This window comes from Neomonachus schauinslandi, chromosome 6, assembly GCF_002201575.2.
Source record: "Neomonachus schauinslandi chromosome 6, ASM220157v2, whole genome shotgun sequence".
NCBI lineage: Eukaryota > Metazoa > Chordata > Mammalia > Carnivora > Phocidae > Neomonachus > Neomonachus schauinslandi.
In genome coordinates, this window is record NC_058408.1 from 53,003,903 (window position 1) to 53,017,560 (window position 13,658).

Genomic DNA, 13,658 nt, shown 5'->3' on the forward strand with positions numbered 1-13,658 from the left:
AAGGACAGCTGGACAATGGCTACCCCAAGGTGGGAAGGAGGTTTACATTTTGTCGTATAATCTTTTGTACTGTTTGAATTTTTGAAACTACATGTCTGATTTCTTTTTCAGTGAGAAATAAAAGCCAGTTGAAAAATGGCCTTCCACGCTAGAAGGAGAAAACCTCCTGATGGAAAGGATGGAGATAAGATGCTTGAGGGCTCTTCCTCCCCCTCCCCCCCCCCCCGGGGGGACTAGAAAGAGCTGGGAGGGAATTGTTTCATATAAAGAGAGCTGACGTCTAATAGATTGCACAAACAAGTCTTTGACCCAGCTGAACTTTTTAATCATTTACAGATATTCCATTAACTCCACGCAACTAACATTCTCTCCCTTCCCCAGTCCTAACACTGCCCAAGGGTGGACATGTAGGTCACACTTGTGAATACCCTTTGGCCAGAGATGTATGTTGGGTCGTTATGGACCGCATGAGCCTGGTACAGCTGAAAGTCAAGACAAGAAAAGACAGGACTGCCATACCCATCGCTCTTTTGCTAGCATATCTTTCAGCACATGGTAGGTGCTCAGTAATTGTTATTCCTCTTTTCCCCCTCTAGATGCAGTGTTTAATTTGTTGGCGGCCCTAGGTTTAAGCTAATGTACATGTCTTCCCTGGGAAGTGCTGCAGGCAGGAAGCATGTGTGGTTCAGACATTCAGTGTGATGTGCTTTAGACTGTACCATATTTGATGTTGGGAGAGGTTCTTCCTGCTCCTTACCTTCACTGGGCAGATAGTACATTGCTGGAAACCATGGATCAGGTCTGACAAACATTTGATTTCTCAGAGGTTCATGTTTCCCTTTGGTAGAGTAGCTTTCTCGTAAGAATGCCAAATTAATGCTAAATTAATTCCTTGTGCCCTTGGGGGATTAAGCCTTCCAAGTGAATTGTAGCAACACATTTTTATAGATGCTGTTGGTAAAATAACCTGTTTAACTCTTTGCAGACTTTCAGAGGACTCAGGAAAGCCCCAGCAGGGGGCAGCTGACTGATACTCAACCTTCCTTAATCTGAAATGTACCTTGTTACATACACAATAAGAAGGCTTCAGCTGTAATTGCTACTTTTTTTTTCATAGTGAGAACATTTTATTACTCCACTGAATGGGTGTGGGCCAGGAAATTCTGTACTTAAAAATTACTAAGTAAACCAAATAGCTTGGACACAGTATAACTTCCAAGAAGATGCCCATAGTTCATTCAACATACCAACTCAAACCAACCAACCCTTAAAACTCAAAACAAAATCCAGTCTTTACTTCATGTATACCATCAACTGATATAAATCCAATGTGGATTAGGGAATTAAAATTTAAACAGGAGCTATAAAAGACATAGAAGAACGTATAAATGACTTTGCCTCTCCCCCTGCTTGTGCTCTGTGTCAAATAAATAAATAAAATCTTAAAAAAAAGATTTGCATAGATGGAAACATTTTAAAATCTGTATATCAGAAAATGTAATAAAACTAAGAGGCAAAGGACGTACTGGGAAAAATACTTGCCGTCTTTTTCTTCTTCTCCTCCCCTCCCCCTCCTCTCCCTTCTTCCTCCTCCTCTTCTTCTTCTTCAAGTAAGCTGTATGCCCAACGTGGGGCTTGAACTCACGACCCCGAGATCAAGAGCCACATGCTGCACCAACTGAGTGAGCCAGACACCCCAATTCTTAATATAGAAAATAGGCAAAAGATAACAGTTCACAAAAAGGAAATACAACTGACCAATACATATATGTGGAATCATTCAATCTCATGAAAAGTCAAAGAAGTACACATTAAATCCACAGTGAGATTCTTTTTCACCTGCTCAGATTTGCAAGGGGGCATTTTCAGTCTTACATGATGCGGGTAGAAGTGAAAATTTTCTGGGGGTAATATAACCATGTGCATTAAGAGCTGTAAAAATTCTTATTTCCTTGAGGTTAACAAGAAATTTGCTGGACCTGTATGAAGAACATCTATTAAAAATTTTTTAAAAGTATTGTTTTTACTGTGGCACATACCATCTTTCTGCATGGAAAGATTCCGTTTTGCAAATAGCATATCAATTTCCTAAAATTAATTTTTTAAAAGATTTTATTTCTTTATTTGACACAGACAGAGAGCACAGAAGCAGAGGGAGTGGCAGGCAGAGGGAGAGGGAGAAACAGGCTCCCCCCTGAGCAGGATGCAGCTCGATCCCAGGACCCAGGGATCATGACCTGAGCCAAAGGCAGACACTCAACTGACTGAGCCACCCAGGCACCCCAAATTAATTTTTAAGTTTAATGCAATTCCAATGAAAAACTGTAGTAAGATGTTATTTTGGAAGGCTGATGGGAATTGACAAAGTGATTTAAATTTTTCTTTTATGTTCTGGGTATTGCATTTTCTTGGGGTGCAGAAAATTTTATTATGGATGAATAAATAGGAGAGCAAGCCAAGAAGAACTTATATAGGAACAATATGTAGGAAAGATGCATGCAATGTGATATTAATCTGTATTCCAAAGCCACAGAAACTAAAGACAGGGTGATGCAAGAAAAGACCTCCATGTAGATAGAACAAAATAGAGTGACCACATACAAACCCTAGAATATGTGGGGATTTAGTATGTGATTAAAAATATAGAAAAATATGATTATCCAAAGATGGGTCAATTGAGAAACTATTTGGAAAAAGTAGCCATAGATTTTTACCTAGTAGCATATAAAAAAAATCCCCAACAGAATTAGGTAAACGAGGGGAAATAATGCTGTAAAAAACTAAAAAAGATGAATACCTATATGATTTGTAGTGAGAAAGGCCTTTTTAAGTAAATAAAAACTATAAAGGGAAAGATTGATAGACTGGTTTCACAAGAATTTAAAACTACCACAGCTAAATTATTAGGCAAACGAGTTATGACAAAAAGACAACACAATGTTAAAATTCTTCAAAAAGAAAAAGCCTAGAGAGGGCGCCTGGGTGGCTCAGTCATTAAGCATCTGCCTTCGGCTCAGGTCATGATCCCAGGGTTCTGGGATCGAGTCCCACATCGGGCTCCCTGCTTGGCGGGAAGCCTGCTTCTCTCTCTCCCACTCCCCCTGCTTGTGTTCCTGCTCTTGCTCTCTCTCTCTCTCTGTCAAATAAATAAATAAAATCTTTAAAAAAAAAAGAAAAAGAAAAAGAAAAAGCCTAGAGAGTTTGTTGTGACTGCCCTCAGCCCCGATGAGTCCCTACAACGACCTCAGGAAAGTGTGATCACAGTTTTATTACAGTGAAAGGAAATAGATTAAAATCAGCAGCAGGAAGAGGCATATGGAGCAGAGTCTGTGAGGGCTCCAAATATGGGGCTTCTGGTTGTCCTCTCGCCCTGGAGTCATGGGTGACATCGCCTCCTGGCCATGATGGGTGAAACACACGGAGTACTGCCAACCAGGGGAGTTCACCAGAGCCTTTGGCATCCAGAGTTTTCACCAGGGCACGATCACATATAGTACACCTGGCTGGCTCCTTCTCCATCCCCTCCAGGAGGTCAGACTAATGCCTTTCTTTAGTGTCCCGTCCCTCCGGGGGTTGGAACTGGTACAGCACGGCTCAAAACCCCCATCATAAATCACATCATCAGCCTGTCTGGTGGCTAAAGCCCCTAGGCAAACAAGGCACTCTTATCAGGCAGCACTTTCCAGGGGCCTAGAGATCCCCTACCCATAGCCAAACACAAGGGACAGAACTCTCTTTGGGAAAAGTTAACCCCTGACACTTGACTACACCCCCATGGACCTCTAACTGCCATCATCCCCATCTCTGTGCCTGAGAACTTTTTTTTTTTTTGACTACCGAAGGTCCTCTGCCCTCTTCCTTCAAGCAGCCTTACTTAACTGCTCTTGGAGGTAATAATCACCCTGTCCCATCCAGGTGGGGCAGTTCTGAGGGATTTCACACTAGTTCCCGGGGTTTGTCTACAAGATTAAGCTGCAGTTGTCCACCGCGGGAGCGGGCTTAGTAACACACTCCTTATCAGCTGCCTCTCCTTCTGAGGACCACTTACCCATTTCTCTCCTCATACTCCAGTCACTCAAACTTCCGGCCCTTGAAACTTTGTCTCAGGGTCGGTCTGCTTCTGGGAGACACTAAATACACAATTCAAAACAAAATTCAGGGTGGCATGAGTATTTGGAACAGACATTCTCATCCACTCCGTTGTGGAGTGTAAATTGGTTAAAACGTGTTGATGGGTACTTGGGAAATACTTATCAAAGAGCCTTAAAATCTACATAATCTTCAATTTAGTAGTTCTGCTTGTGAGAATGTTTCCTGAGAAATAGCTAGTGACGTGTACAAGATTTTCTTTTTTAAACAATAAACTACTTTCAAAATGAGGAAAAAGGCAATAAATAATATCCTTCATGGGTAAAACTTTTGCTTCACGAATTTAAGGTTGGATGCAACAAATAATTGACGGCAATTTTCCTTTCACCAGCCACTAATAGCCTCTTAAATTTTTCTTCAGGGGCGCCTGGGTGGCTCAGTCGTTAAGTGTCTGCCTTCGACTCAGGTCATGATCCCAGGGTCCTGGGATCCAGCCCCACATTGGACTCCCTGCTCAGCGGGAAGCCTGCTTCTCCCTCTCCCACTCCCCCTGCTTGTCTTCCCTCTCTTGCTGTGTATCTCTCTTTCAAATAAATAAATAAAATCTTAAAAAATATATTTTTTTCTTCAGAGGTGGATTAACTTTTGTTGACTGTAGCCATCCGTGAGAAGTTATTAGGTTTCCTGTACACTGCATTCGTCTGCTCAAGTTGCCATAACACAATACCATAAACTGGGTGTCTTAGACAATAGAAGTTTATCTTCTCACAGCTCTGGAGGCTGGGAATCCCAAGATCGAGTGCCAGTGGGTTTGTTTCCTGGTGAGAGCTCTCCTCCGGGCTTGGAGAGGGCTGCCTTCTTACTGTGTCCTCACATGGTGGGGAGAGAGAGAAAGAGAGAGATCTCTGGTGTTTCCTCTAATATGGACATGAATTCTATAGGCTAAAGCCTCCACCCTTATGACCTCATTTAACCTTAGTTACTTATTTACTCTAAATGCAGCCACACTGGGGGGTTAAGGCCTCAACATGTGAATTTTGGGAGGATGTACAGAGATCAGTCTGTAGCATATATTAATAAATATCTCAGTAATTTAGTGAGTTCCAGAACTTTCTTATTTCCTCGGCCTTGGCCATTTCCAGCTCCCTGGGTTATATCTACAAATGATATCTCTGGTAGGCTCAGGTCCGTTTTCCATCACCTTCCAGATCCATCAATATAGGGGCATTTGATGCTATTACCCGAAAGATTCAGCCTTGCTTCCTATCATGTGGTGTCAGAGTGCCAGAGATGATCATGAGTACCCAGGAAGCTTAGAGGCTCAGCAATCCTCACAACCTTCCCTTTGCTGAGCCCCTCCTGTCCTGTTTTGGTGGTCCATCTATAGGTGGAAACTCAGTATGATTCATGCCCAACATTCCAGTTTTCTACCAGGAGTGAGCCCTAGGCCATGTGACTAGGGTCCTAGGGTTCTATTTATTTAGTGTTTCATAATCTCCCATGGGAGCAGTGGGTTGCTCTCCCAGCCAACAACACACTTGTTACCAGACACTGAGAATTTCCCTGGATTTCCTTCTTTTGTCTACCAGATTAGCTCTCCTGAAATAAAAACCTATGGGAGCCATGCTTTTATTCACCATTCCTTTCAGAAACTGTGTATCAATTACCAAGATGGCCTTGTGAGTGCCAACCTCTGCAGAGGAGGGTCTTTGCCGGCTTCCCCCATTTAGACCCTATGACATTGAATGCCTGCACATTTTTTTTTTTTAAAGATTTTATTTATTTATTTGACAGAGAAAGACACAGCTAGAGAGGGAACACAGCAGGGGGAGAGGGAGAAGGAGAAGCAGGCTTCCTGCAGAGCAGGGAGCCCGATGTGGGGCTCGATCCCAGGACCCTGGGATCATGACCTGAGCCGAAGGCAGATGCTTAACGACTGAGCCACCCAGGCACCCTGAATGCCTGCAGGTTTTAATATCCACCCCATTTCATGATCCTAAAACTGCCCAGACATTAAATTACAACTTTTAGAAAACAACCAAATAGTGGGAACACCCCTGTCACTCCTCTCCAGCACAGCCATGACCCCTCACCCAGTCTCTGCTATAATCTGTCTTTCATTCCCACTCCCACGCTGGGCCTCACTAGCATCTTCCACTAGTTCAGCACTTGGTGAAAGGTGTGTGGTCAAACTGGCTGCGTCAAAATCCCCATTATGTTGCAGCACATCAATTGTTGCTTTACTCACCGATTTTTTTTTTTTTTTTTTTGCCAGGTGCCCTAAGTGATGTTTTGTATAAAAAGAAGAGAAAATGCCACACTGTAAATTATATGAGGTTCACCAGGGGCCAGAAAGCAACTAGATCATCATAATAATAGTTATCATGCACAGGTAACATATCTTAATTAGACACAAGGCAAGAAAATATAAGGGAAGGTAAAGTCATTAAAATTTTTTACATATTACTTTTCTAGGGCTGCCATAACAGAATACCATAAACTCAACACAAATTTATTGTCTCAGAGTTCTGGAGCCTGGAAATCGGAGATCAAAGTGTCAGCAGAGTTGGTTTCTGGTGAGCCTGTCTTCCTGGCTTGCAGATAGCTCCCTTCCCACCGGATCCTCACATGGCCTTTCCTCTGTGTGCAGAGAGAGCTCTCTGGTGTCTCTTCTTCTTACAGGACACCTATTGGATTAGGGACCTACCCTTATGACCTCCTATTTCCAAATATAGTCACGTTGGGGGTTAGGGCTTCAATATATGAATTTTGCAGTCAGTTTATAACACTCTGGTTTTGACTGCATTTTCTAATAAAGATCCAGCTGCGTTGGGCTCAGTGGATTGTCTGAGAGAGCTGGCTTCTGGCTTTGGACCAGGTACTTCACTGGGGAAGACCTCCTGACCCTGACCACCTCTTTATAGCAGATTCCTAAAAAGGGATGTGTCTTGCTTCACGCTCGTATGCACCAAGTGCCCATTGGAGAGAGGCTCTTCTTCCTTCACCCCGTTGGCCATGAGTGGTTAGGTATCAGCTATCAATCCTCATGGCTTCCTTCCCCCACTTCCTGCAGACCTCCTCAGGGCATTGCCAGGCCTGGCTTATTTCTCTTCGCTGCTTGCATTAAATACACATTCTGACCAGAGGGCTCCGTGCTGAGCTTTAACACCAGCCCTATGTGCATGAGACATGTCTGGTCACAAGTGAAGCTGGAGGAGTACAAGTCCGCTGAGAAAATAAGCACATACCCTGAGGACTGCCTTGACACTCCCTTTCCTCCAGGAAGGCCATCAGAGTAGCCATCATAGAGGGGAACCTGGGCTCTTTCCAATTCCCTTTCGTGTATCTCCGTGACTTGGATCACAGGCTGCAGGAGGCTGGGGAGAGAGATTCCTTTCCCTTTATCTTTCCTTTCCAGATTTGTCTGCCACAGGAAGTTACCCTGCTTTTCTAGCTCTTGGTGTTGAATGTCCTCACCATGAGGCCCCTGTATACAAGGGGAGAGCAAGGAAGCTATCATACTTTGAGCACCCATCCTATGGTGGGTGTTTGTTAAACACAACTTTACTTCTTTCCCATATAGCCCATTCTACTGTGAGGGTCAGAGGTGCTCACAGATTAGGTAATGTTCTCAGGTCACCTGCAAGTGCTTGGCTGGGATCTAAACTCAAGTCCAAACTTCACCCAAATTAGGTTATGGTCCTGAATACTCTTTTATTTTATTTTAAGTATGTTTGTTTGTTTATTTATGTAATCTCTACACCCATCATGAGACTCGAACTCATGACCCTGAGATCAGGAGTTGCTCGCTCCTCTGACTGACCCAGCCAGGTGCCCCCGAATATACTTTTTATCCCATGCATCCTGAGACCATGGAATATCGTCAGTGGAGGACAGCAGGCCTGGTAAGGCATGGGAAAGCGATCTGTCAACTGTGAAATACTTTATTCAGAAAGTGGTAGTATTGGCAAAAAGGATCTTTTTAACAGCCAACCAACATTCCCCCGGGGAAGAAAGCTCCGCTGAGGTTAGCTCGCTAAAGGCAGATGAATTGGCACATTGTAGCTGAGGGCCGAAAGAGGCACGAAAAGGCAGTGCTTTTTTAAAAAAGATCTTATTTATTTGACAGAGAGAGACACAGAGAGAGGGGGAAGACAAGCAGGGGGAGTGGGAGAGGGAGAAGCAGGCTTCCCGTGGAGCAGAGAGCCCGATGTGGGGCTGGATCTCAGGACGCTGGGATCATGACCTGAGCCGAAGGCAGACGCCCTACGACTGAGCCACCCAGGCAGTGTTTCTGACCCGAGGGCTGGGCAGAGCCCAAAGCCCAGGGGTCAGGGCAAGGCTCCTTTTCAGCTGCACGGCCAACAATTCCTGCCCCAGCGTGCTGAGAGCGCCCTCTACTGCCCATCATCTTACTTAAGAGGGAGCATAAAAACGTTTTAAGAACCTCAACCTGAAAGGCCCCCAGTATTTCTGAATTTTTCTTTTTTTCTTTTTTTAAAGGTTTTATTTATTTAAGTAATCTCTACGCCCAACATGGGGCTCAAACTCACGACCCTCAAATCAAGAGTTGCGTGATCCTCCAAATGAGCCAGCCAGGGGCCTCTATTTCTGAATTTCAAACCCAATTTGAAGGTTATTGTTTAAGGAAATCAACATATTTTCTTAAAAAAAAAACTTAGTGTTGAATGGTATTAAAAATGTGAGAACATTCTGCAAGGATATTGGAAACAACCACAGTTATTTGATCACTTTAAAATGTTTGTAAATAATAAATATTAATTTAATAATATAAATAATATCCTCTTTAGCCCTTTGGAGGATGGCAATGGGGAGAACTGAAAAAATAATGATCTAGCAGTTGTTGGCTGAACCACATTTTAAGAAATCTAACTAAGATGAAAGAAGAAAATTCAAAATCCAAACTATCCCTCCGGAGGCTGGTTATTCACATTATATGCTGATTCTTCATTTTACAAAAGACATCAGCCTAGGCCTGGCTACCAGTGTCCCTAACCCCAGCTGAGCTCCAAGAGCTTGAGAAAGGTAGGGGTTTGTGGGATCTTTGGGCACTGGGGGAAGAGATTTGTCTGGGATTAGGTGCATAGCCTCAGATTTACATCTGACCTAAGTAACACAAATTACATAAATGTTGGGATTGCATATGTCATATAATACAATTATTTGTACGTGCAGAATATGAAATTAGTGCCTGCGTGAACACCTCCCCAGTCTTGTCATCAGAATATCCTACCAAAATGGGGATTAACATAAGAATTAAAAAAAAAATTAAAAAAAAATTAAAAAAAAAAAAGAATATACTACCATTTTGGGGCGCCTGGGTGGCTCAGTCAGTTAAGTGTCCAACTCTTGATTTCGGCTGAGGTCATGATCTCAGAGTCGCTGGATGGAGCCCCGCAAGGGACTCTGCACTCATTGGGGAGTCTGCTTGGGAGTCTTTCCCTCTGCCCCTTCCTCCTGCTCACCAGTGCGCTCTCTGTCTCTCATGAATAAATACATAAGTCTTAAAGAAAACCTGTACATAATTGAATACAACTTAATGAGTTTGGGGATAAGTACACACCTGTGAAGCCATCACCATCATATATGCCATAAACATATCCATCTCCTCCTAAAGTTTCCTGTTTTCTTCCTTCCCTCCCTCCTTCTCTCCTTTCTGCCTGTCCATCTGTATTTATTATTTTTCTGGTAAGAACACAGCGTAAGACCTCCCCTCTCAGCGGTTTTCTAAGTATCTGATGATGCGGTGCTGTCAACTCCAGGCGGGAGCACGAGGGGTGGAGCCTGCTGGGGGTTGACTCCGCCGCTGGGGGCCGACTCCACCGCTGGGGGCCGGGCTCGCCTCACTCTACCTTGAGGACTGTGGTAAAGGTGAACATAGCGTGCAGCACTAGAGTGGGCTTCCTGAGCAGGGGCTACTTCAGTGCAGGATTTATTTGACAAAGCAGAGGCTGACAGCTTGAGCCCAGCATTTCCCTGAAAGTTTTTGCTAAGACAGTCCCGACATCTGTCGTGAGGTCGCATGATGGTCGTGGTGGTTGGAGGAGGGTTGAAGATGCTGCTAAAGCTCCTTAAGATATTGCATTCATGCTCACTTAAGAACTCAACCCGTTGAATTGACTTCCTGCCTCCTTCCCTCAGGACACATTTGTAGGGTACCGACTATGTGCCAGGCACCTGCCAGTGCTGGGGATTCACAGGTGACCCAGCCCCGCCGGCTTTTTCCCAGCAGACACTGGAGGTGATGCTTAGCCTGTGTTCAGGGCTGACTCCAGCCTTTTGAGGATCAATTCCTCCTTGGGCTCATGTTTCCAAGAGCCACAGAGAGTTAGCCTCTCTCTCTTTGCAAGTGAATGCCACACACTTTAAACCGGAATGCTTTCTATTTATTTAGCACCTAACGAATGGTAAGAGAATTCTGGATATTTTTTCTTTTCTGTTTTGGTTGAGAGCATGAGTCTAAGCATGACAAATGTGAGCAGATCATCTGGAGAGATGAGGAAATGCAGGAAAGGGGAGAAGACCATTCTCTCTGTTGCTGAAAAATAGAAATTTTTCATAGAAACAGACATTTTCATAATTTTCTTTAAAAATGTTTTAGAATGAAAAAAGGTTTTAGAATGGAAAAATTTAAACGTGCAGAAAAGTAGAGAGAATACAACCAACATGTGCCCTCTGCTCTGCTTCAATAATTACCAACTCATGGCCTGATCTGGTTTCACACACAGCTCCTCATCTGCCTTATTTTGAAGCAAATTTGATATATTATTTCACCTGTAAACATTTTAACATGTAGTTCTAATAGATAAAGACTCCTTTAAAAAAAGTAATCACAAGTAATTCACCTACATTAGCAGTAATTCTTTAATATGGTGTATCATCTAGTCAGTTTTAAGTTTCTAATTGTCTCGTAAGTGTATATGTGCATATCTTACAGTTTATCTGTTTGAATTAGGATCCAAATCATCTCTACCTATTGTACCTGGTACCTCTCTCTCTCTTTTTAAAAAAGATTTTATTTTTTAAGTAATTTCTACGCCCAACGTGGGGCTCGAACTCACAACCCTGAGATCAAGAGTTGCACACTCCACCGACTGACCCAGCCAGGTGCCCCCTTGGTAAATCTCTTAAATCTCCTTTATTTCATAGATTTCCCCCATCCGTATCCCTCTGTCTTTTATTATGCTTGTAATGTGTTGAAAAACTGAGAAATTCATCCTACAGATTTTGCTGATAAGTGGTGCTATTTTATAGGGTCCTCCATCCTCTGTTCCCTGTAAATTAGTAGTTGGATCTAGAGGGTTGGTCAGATTCATTTTCTGTCAAAATGACTTTGTAAGTAGTGAAATAATTTCTCTCTTTAAAAATGGCATTCTTTATCATTTCATTGGTTTCTGAACTTGGTTGCAGTGTTTCTCAACCTTGGCACTATTGAAATTTTGGGCTGGATAATTCTTTGTTGTGGGGGCTCTCTAGTGCTCAACATAGGATGTTGAGCAGCATCCCGGCCTCTACTCACTAGATGCCAGTAGTACCCATCCCCCAGTTGTGACACTAGAAAATATCTAGATGTTCCAAATGTCCCCTAGGGAGGGTGAGGCAAAGCCACTCTTGTAGAGAACCACAGCTATGAAGAACCATCAGGTCTTAGAGGTTATCAGTCCACAACATTTAAATGTTCAAGTGTCAATTGGTTGACCATAAGGCCTTGGCCATTCACTACACCTGTTGTATGAGTTTCCTATTGCTGTGATGACAAATTACCACAAACATGGTAGTTTAAACAATGCAAATTTACTGTCTTATAGTTCTGAGGACCAGAAGTCTGAATTGGGTTTCATTTGGCTAAAATTAAGGTGTCGGCAAGGCTGGATTCCTTCTGGAGGCTCTAGGACAGAATCTGTTTCCTTGCGTCTTCTAGCTGTTAGAAGCTGCCATCATGCCTTGGCTTAGGCCACTTCCTCCATCTTCAAAGCCAGCAAGGTAGCAGTATCAGCCCTCTCTCGCTCTGTCTCTGACTCTCTTGTGTTCCCTTTATAAGAATCCTTGGGATAATAACCCACTGGAATAATCCAGAACAAGCCCTCCATTTAAAAATACAAAGTCCCCTTTGTCATGTAAGGTAATATAGTCACAGTTCTGAGGATTAGGACTGGACATCTTTTGGGAGCCATTATTCTGCCTTTCATATCCATATGACTGAGAATCCAAAGGAGTGGAAAATTCATCAATAGATTTAAAGAGTGCTCCTAACAGAGAAGAGAACAAAAGGGTGCAGAAAGAAGAAGCAGTCATGATTTGGTCATGCCCCCAGGCTTGGCTTCCTTTTTGCTGGTTCATAGAATCTTCATGGACACACGAAAGGCTGTGTGTGTATTTACCATTCACCACCCCCTTCAACAGGACTGAATTGCTAACTGCTAGAGGAAAAACCAGAGCTGGACATAGAGTGGTAAAAAAATATTTTATTTAGAAAAACGATTTCAGTAGGAGAAAGGCTGACCACAACAAGGACGAGTGGAGATTTATAGCTAAGGAACAGAATGGAGGTTGGTGGATGGAAAATTACTAAGAGGAAACATCAGGGATGAGGGGGGTGTGGGATTCTGGCTTTTTAATCATTCATCATTTAATCATTTAATCATTCAGCAGGATTCTTGCTAAAGTGGAACAATGCAGAGATGAACACAGAAGCTCAAAAGAAAGGGTCTGTTTGAGAAGAGAGTTCAGGGGAGGCTGAGCAGAGTTTTGTCAAGGAGAGAACCTGTCCCTGACCCGTGCACTTTTCTGTCTGGTTGTAGTACTGGCCCCTCAGACTGAATGTATCCCAGAGTCACCGATTTCCCTTCCAAAGTATCTCCTTTTCCCTCTAGTTGTATTAATGATGCTATCTATGTCCTTCTAGAGCCCAGAATTCAACCTCTTCCTTTACCTCATCTTATACATCAGTTGTTTGCTAAGTCCGAGGTATTTCATTTCCATGAGAGTTTTAAAATTTATCCTTTCTTCCTTGTCCTCACTACCATTCTCTTATTTCAGACTCTCAGATTCTTTTCTTCGATTATGAAATAGTCTTCCTAAATTACCCCCTAACCAGTCTCCACGGCTCCAGTTTCTTCTCCTCCCAGTTTGTCCATCAGTGATAATAATAGCTATTCTTATGCAGCACTCTCTATATGTAATCTCTTTAATCCTTATAACCTTTCCATGAGCAGAGTTGAGCCAAGGGACAGACCAGAGGGGAAGTTCAAAGTCACAACCGGTAAGGGGTGCAAAGACATCATTAGAAATCAAATTCACCAGGAATTCCTGTTGGAGGGTTGGTACCTAGTTGAAAGAAAGGAGAAGACTCAGATTAACTACAAAGTACTGTTTGGCTGGATGGAACACTGAAGTTGCTTGGGACAGTAGAGGAAAGGCAGAGGGTCTCTACCTAAATCAGTGCTTGGCCTTTCCTTAAATAAAAAAAATAAATAGAAGTTGAAACAATATTTAAAGAATCTCTTATAGAAGGAACACTACATTATTGCATACTTGGGGCCTCACCT